The sequence below is a fragment of the Sciurus carolinensis genome, chromosome 6 (genome assembly GCF_902686445.1).
Source record: "Sciurus carolinensis chromosome 6, mSciCar1.2, whole genome shotgun sequence".
Classification (NCBI taxonomy): Eukaryota; Metazoa; Chordata; class Mammalia; order Rodentia; family Sciuridae; genus Sciurus; species Sciurus carolinensis.
Window position 1 is genome coordinate 100,390,868 of NC_062218.1, and position 7,396 is coordinate 100,398,263.

Here is a 7,396-nt window from a genome sequence, read left to right on the forward strand (position 1 = left end):
TCTAACTGAGCAATTATAGGATTTTAATGATTTCATTGGCATTCAGAATTTTTCGTCTCTCACATTCAAAAACCCATTGGCAATCTTTAACAAAAGCTGTTGACAGAATCCTCCGTTTACTTGAAGCACTTTTCTAAAGAAAAAGTCCCCCCAAATTCTTGATTTTAAAAATAATCCATTGAATGAAGCCTGCTTATTTCTTTGTTATAGTTTTAAGTGTCAATATAAATGTCAATATAGTAATATGATGCAAATTGAAAAGCACTCTGTTATTGGAGTACACTATAAAGTTCTTTTTTTTTTTTTTTTTGTCAGTGGCAAACATTTTTAAAAGTCGTTGATCCAGAGATACAATGTAACCTTGAAGAATAAAAGCAAGTTATGCTATGAAAGATATTATTATGTGCTTCAAACCAATCAAATCAAGTCTCAAGAGTTGTTAACTTTATGCAGTACATGTCCAGAATACTGACTCATAATACTAATCTTGAGCATGATTTCTCATTAATGACTGACTCTTCAGTGGCCAAAGCAACAAAATAAGTTTGATGTGACCACTGCAGAAGCCATGCTAGTTAAAATGTAAATGGAACACAGACCAGAACTGAAAGGAATTTTATAAGCAAATTCTGCAAAATAATGAGGAAGTAGTAAGAAGAAAAAATCACCAAGGAAATTTAATGAAAGAAAAAGGTATGTGATTTAGATACTTGTAATTTAGTTCAGATAATCAATGAATATGTTTTTAGTATAAGTATATCCCTTGCAATAGTGCTCTTTTATCTCAATATACGTATGCGTATATCCCTAGGCCTGCTTGATAATCCATAACATGAAAGCATAGGCCCTAGGTTTTTTCTTGGGCGGAGAAGGGGTTGTTAGGTTACCCAAGAACTAGATATGCAATTAAGGCGAAGGAATGTGAATCTGTGAGCAGATTTAAGTGAGTCCTGGGAGACCAGAGGGATCTCTCAGTTGAAGTCTATAAAAAGGGATTAGTGGGGTGGGGAGATAGCTCAGCTGGTAGAGTGCTTGCCTCGCAAGCACAAGGCCCTGAGTTCGATCCCCAGTACCGCAAAAAAAAAAAAAAAAAAAAAAAAAAAAAAGGATCAGGGAATAACAGCATTGTGATTCTGCTGTTGATAGTTTTGAGAATCCATATCCTTAACAGTTATGTTGGTCTCTATCTATTTGTGCAGGAAGTTTTGCTGTGGGAGGAAGAAGGAATGTCTGGGAATAGATGGAAGGACCCCATCCATGCCTTTGGACTGACTTGAGCACTTTCTAGAGAGAGTAGACATAACAAGAAGGTGATGGGTCATTTCAAGATGGACTTTCCAACATTCAGCGCAGAACAGAACTGCTCAAGGACCCAGGTGACCTGGTGCAGCTCAGAAGGAGCCAATCCAGTCCTAGCCCTGCAGGAAATGCTCTGCTGTGGGGCATAGGAGAGTCCCTGGTCTCTTATGATGGTTGAGGCAGAGGCGATGCGCCTCCAAGGGGATTTAGGAGCACAGACATGAAGAAATGGGGCTGAAGATCAGAAAAAGGCCAGAGGCAGCCTGGGAACCACAGGGCAGGTGATTTTATGGTCTCTTGTCAGCCTCCTTTTAGCCTTCCAGACAGAAATGGGGCACTCTGAGAAGTGCAGAGGTTCCATTATTGTGGACGTGTGCTGGGGAGTCAGCAGTCAAGTGGGCTACAGAAAGAAACATGGATGCTACTTGAGAGAGTATGTTGGTCCCAGAGGAACATGACTGGGGCAGGCCCTGCTTACAGACCTTACAAAAAGCTCTCCCAGTCTTCCTTTTAGTAATAGGCTATATCACTTTGAGGTTAGCCACTCTCCATAGGATTATATTTTTCTGACAAAAATCTTGCTAATATGTTTTGAACTGAAGAGATACATTCATCCTCTGGAGCATGTTACTGAAAGAAAACTGTATTTTCTTTCTTCTGATAAATTGGAATGAGGTGGCCAACCACATCCAAAACAATGTAGGCTGAATCTTCTACCTTGGGGATGAAGATACCACTCTGGGACAGATGATGATGGAAACATTGCACGTCTGTACTGCCCCAGACAGTAACCACTAGGCACATGTGAGTATTAAGCACTTTGATTATGGCTGATGCAATTGAGGAATTGTAGGTTTCATTTTACTGTTAAAGGGGGGCCTGGACTACCTCATGAAACAGAGGATCACTTTCTTCCAGACTTCCTAAGCACAGACTCTCATGTGGTAGAAATATAAATGTCTTTGGACTGCTGTTGTTATTCTTTGTTAAAACAGCTGAATAAATGCCTCTACTAATATAATTCCTGCAGATCAGGGTTATTTTGCAAAATAGTCTAAATATCACAAGAGGAATGAAATGAAAAGTACAAGGTGAAGAAGTGTTGGAACTGGGAACCACACAAAAAGTTAATTGATTTATTCAACAAGTATCCTATTGTCATTGTATTGATTTTCTATTTTTCCATAGCAAATTACTCCAAAATTTAACAACTTAAAACAACAACAAAAATGGTGTATTATCTTATAATTTTTGTGGACCAGGAATTCAGGAGTGGCTTAGCTATGTGATTATGCCCCATAGTCTCTGGTAAATTTATACTCAAGGCATTGACTGGGCTGCAGTCATCTGAAGGCTTGATGAGCTAAAGGCTCTATTTCCAAGAAGGCTTATTCCCATAACCATTGGCTGGATGCCTCAGGTCCTCCCATATGGACCTTTCCCACAGGGCTGCCCGAGCATCCTCACAGTATGTAGCTGCCTCTCCCAGGGTGATTGAGAGAATAAGAAGCAGCTGGGCTTCTTACAGGCGACACACACCTGTAATCCCAACAGGAGGATCTCAAGTTCAAGACCAGCCTCAGCAACTTAGTGAGACTCTGTCTCAAAATAAAAAATAAAAAGGGCTGGGGATGTAGCTCCACGGTAGAGCGCCCCTAGGTTTAATCCCCAGTACCAAAAAATAGAGAGAGAGAGAGCAAGAAGTAGCCCCTTATGACCTTGTTTCAGAAGTTGTTATTTTTGGGGTGTCCAGTTAGGGTCCAGGTCCTTGGTGTACTGAACAAAGAATTGAGCAGGATGCACGTATGTAACAGGGAAGGTACAGATTTATTGAAGGTGAAGGTGACAGTAGCTCTCCGTAAGGTAGAGCACAGTGGGCTGAGCAAGAGAGGTGCAAGGCCCACGTCAGGAAATTAGATTCTTACATGCTGTGCTGTGAGGCATTCTCTTCCCTATATGAACCTGATTGAAAACCTTACCTCTTTTTCTCCCTTTGATTATCTTATACAGAATACCGACCACCTTAACCCCATTGATTATTTTAGAATGCCAAACCTGTGGCAGGAGTTATCATGGGTGATAAGTCCTCAGTGGTAGGAGTTGTCATGGTAACGTAAAAGGGACATGATGACTCATCTCTTTGTCTTGATCTCCAGCAGCATTTTTCTTGTATCTTGCCTCTGCCATCTTGGAGTCCCTGAACTCCTACCTAACAAAGTCACACATCGTCACTTATACACTCATCTCTCTTTCTCTCATTATTTTTTAATATCTATTTTTTATATATTAATGGGGCATTCATGCATTATATTTTATTCATTAGCAGCTACTAAGCCCAGCTGGCTCTGGGAGGGAGTATTAAATCCTACCTTTTGAAGGGAATAGTATCATGAAATTTGTACACATATTTTTAAAAAACAACAATTGCATATATATTCTGTGAGTCTGTACCTGTACCAAAACATTACTAATGGAGAATTATTAGTCAGTGTTTTAGTAAGCTTTTGTGTCCCTGTGATCAAAACACCCAACAAGAACAACTTAGAGGAAGAAAGTTTTATTTATTTGGGGATCATGGTTTCAGAGATCTCAGTCCACAGATGGCCAACTCCATTGCTCTGGACCCAAGGTGAGTAGCACATCATGACTGTAGGACCCAACAGAGAAAAACTCCTCAGCTCATGCAGGGTCAGGAAGCAGAGATAGGAAGGGAGAAGGGGAAAGGGAACACAGGGAAGATGCACCCTTCCAGAGCTCACCCTCAGCAACCCACCACCTCCAGCGACACTCCACCTGCCTACAGGTACCACCCAGTCAATCTATTCAAACTGGGGTGGACTGATGAGGTCACAGCTCTCATAATCTAATGATTTCACCTCTGCATTAGCAGGAGTTTTGGAGAGACCCTTCATATCCAAACTAGAGTCAATAAATGTTATTATAATAAAAAAGTAACCACTGGGGGGGAAAAATCAAAACAACAAAAATGTATACTTCCATCTTACATTGTACACAAAAATAAATTCTAGACAGTTGAAACTTTACATATTCAAAAGTATTAGAAGAAAATTCAGATAAGGAAAATGAAGTAGAAAAGAATATTGAATTTTCAGATGGCACAAATAGCACAAGGGGAAGGTACTGACAGGTATTACCATGGCACCAGAGCTTAGGCAACATCAAAGAAAAGATTGACAGATATGTTCATGTGTAAAAATTAAATACTTTGGAAGAGCAAAACAATACAAATGAAAGCATTAAGAGAAATATTTGTAACCTGTAAAACAGATAAGATCTAACCCCTTAAAGAAAGAGCTTTTCACAGTTTCATAAAAAAAAAAAAAAAAAAAAAGATTCTGAAACGCATCTCAGCGGCATCTCCTTTCCTGGGTACTTAGACTGTAAAATGTAGAGGCAGAGGATTGCATCTGGGACTCTGTGCTGCCCACAGAACATTACATGTCAGCGCTCTGATTGAGTCTGTAGATTTCAGCTCTTGAGTTCACTTCCAAAAATGCCGGCACCTCTCTGTGCTGCTTGCCCTCAGGTACTCCTCTTCCTCTCTCAGAGAGATCTCATTAAGATGCTTCCTGTGCAGGCTGTGACTCACAGTTGGATTATGGCTCCAGCAGTGCCAATTTCAGCAAGAAGCCCTCCCCAAGGCATAGATGGCATTCCTGCCATGCCCAAAGAGGGAATTAAAACTGGAATGTCTTTGCAGTCACTCAGCACCTCACTCTTAGGCCCTTATGATGTACCTGGAGCTGTTTTTTGCTCTGCGCCTGTGCTCAGGGAGAGTGCGGGGCTGGGAGAGCTTGATTTAGAGTCACTGCTGCCATTTACCATCCACGTGACCAGATTGTCTCTTGCAGCTCTGGACCACAATTTCTTCCTCTGCAAAATAGGTGGGAGAATCAGGTGTTCTCTATGGGCTCCTCCAGCTCCAACATCCAAGGATTCAGCTCATTTCTTCTTTTTACGACATGGGCTCCAGTTTCTGGTGCAACCTTATTTAAGCAGTGTTTTCAAACCCCTTAAGAGCTTTTCTCAGACTGTGGAACCCAGGGAGAGTAAAGAAAATGCTTTCAATTTCTGAAGGCATTCCTCCATTTTCTAAAACAGATTCTGCTTTGCTCACTTGGATAAAGCACAAGTGCACTCAGTGAAGTGGTGAAGGAGGCAGGAGAGAAGTTAAGTAACAGGTCTGCCTGGTCTCTAGGTTTGCTGTGGGATGCGTGCTGCCCTATAATTTGAAAAGTGCCTGTCAAGTTTCCAGGGACTCAGAATTCTGTACTTCCCCACACAGCTCTTTAGAGCAGAGCTGGTTCCAGACACAGATGGATGAAACTGAGGGGTTGATTTCAGGTCCCTCAAGTCCCAAAATATCCTTCTACCAGTCTGGCATAGTCTGAAGTCCCTAACACTGGTGCTTCTTCTTTGAATTAAGACCTTTGGCAGCAATTATTTTGGGGTGCTCAGTATTTGTCTCCTACCACCTACCCCCATATATCTATTCCCCTTCTTCTGACCTGGCCATAGATATGGGCATGGGAGTCAGTGTGGGCCAAACATTGGATTTCATTTTTCTCGACACCTAATTGATCCAGGGCTGGGCAGGCTTACATAATGCTGGGGGAGAGGGGGCCCCTGTTCCTGGAGTTACTAAACTGGGAGGGAGTAAGTCTGAGGCTTCTGCCAGACATCATTCTTACACCTGGAAAGAAACTGACTGTGGAATGAGGCCAAGAAGTGGCAACAGAGATGAGAGATGGAGAGAAAGTGAGAAAAACATCAAGAAAAAGAGCAAGAGAGATTCCCCCTGAAATCTTGGTTCCTGTATCTCACCATCAGACTCTATAAGCTATCCTGTTGTCTTTCCACCTCTTTTTGCCTCAGACCATTTGAATTTGGGAGTGCCTAGTTCAGGTACTTTTGTATTTCCAGGAAGTTCTTCAACTGTGAATGTGTTAATGAGAAGGAATGGCACATGGAACTGGTAGAGTAGGTTTTCACATAGGCTGTGAATGGCGCATCGAATAGGTTAAGTTTTGACAAGGAAGATTAAAATAAGGGTATTGCCAGGGAAGGGAGCATTGCTGGAGAAGGTAAAACCTTTGCACATTGCTGGTGGGAGTGTAAAATGGTGAAACCACTTCATGGAAAAACAAATTGTGTGTAAACACAAATTCTGTATCAAAAATCATGCACATGTTACTTGATGGCCAAGCAATTCTACTCCTTAGGAGTATGCCTAAGATTTTGCCAGTCACATAAGGCAACATATTGCATGATTCCATTTATATTAAATGTCCATAATAGTTAAATCTATCAAGACAGAAAGATTATTGGTTGCCAGGTGCTGGGGAGATTGGGGCCTGGGGAGTGATTACTGATGGATATGAAGACTTTTTTGGGAAATGAAAATGTTCTGCAATTAGATACTGGGAATGATTGTACAATCTTTTTTTTTTTAATTTTTTAAGACACAGAGGTCTCACTATGATGCCCAGGCTGGCTTCAAACTCCTGACTCAAGTGATTCTCTGACCTCAACTTCTGGAGAAGCTGAAATTTCTGTTATGGTTTGAATATGAAGTGTCCCACAACAGCTCCTGTATTAATGCAGGAATATTCAGAGGTGAAATGATTAAGTTATGAGAGCCGTAACCCAATCAGTCCATCCTAGTTTGAATGGACTGACTGGGTGGTGAGGTGTGAGGAGAGGAGGTGGGACACTAAGATTGTGCCCCAGAAGGGTGCATCTTCCCTGTGGTCCCTTTCCTATCCTCTCTGTCTGCTTCCTGACCCCACCATGATCTGAATAGCTTTCCTCCACTGGGCCCTTCTGCCATGATGACCTGCCTCACCTTGGGTCCAAGCAATGAGTTGCCATCTATGAACTGAGATCTCTGAAACTTTGATCCCCAAATAAACTCTTCCTCCTCGAGGTTGTTCTTGTGTGGCATTTTGATCACAGCAATGCAAAAGTTAATTAAAACAATTGCCCAATCTTGTGAACACACTAAAAAATCTCTGACTTGTATACTTTAAAAGAGTGAATTTTGGGTATGTGAATTACATCTCAAATTTTTTTAAAA

General features: G+C 41.4%; 1 long non-coding RNA gene across 1 annotated transcript; it reads left to right on the plus strand.

Moving 5' to 3' along the window:
- The first annotated feature begins 321 nt into the window (after positions 1 to 321).
- On the plus strand, positions 322 to 7,133 carry LOC124987342 (uncharacterized). Its single transcript, XR_007109175.1, has 3 exons — positions 322 to 693; positions 1,200 to 2,103; positions 6,783 to 7,133. It is a non-coding gene; the product is annotated as an uncharacterized LOC124987342 (long non-coding RNA).
- The last annotated feature ends 263 nt before the right edge of the window (positions 7,134 to 7,396 follow it).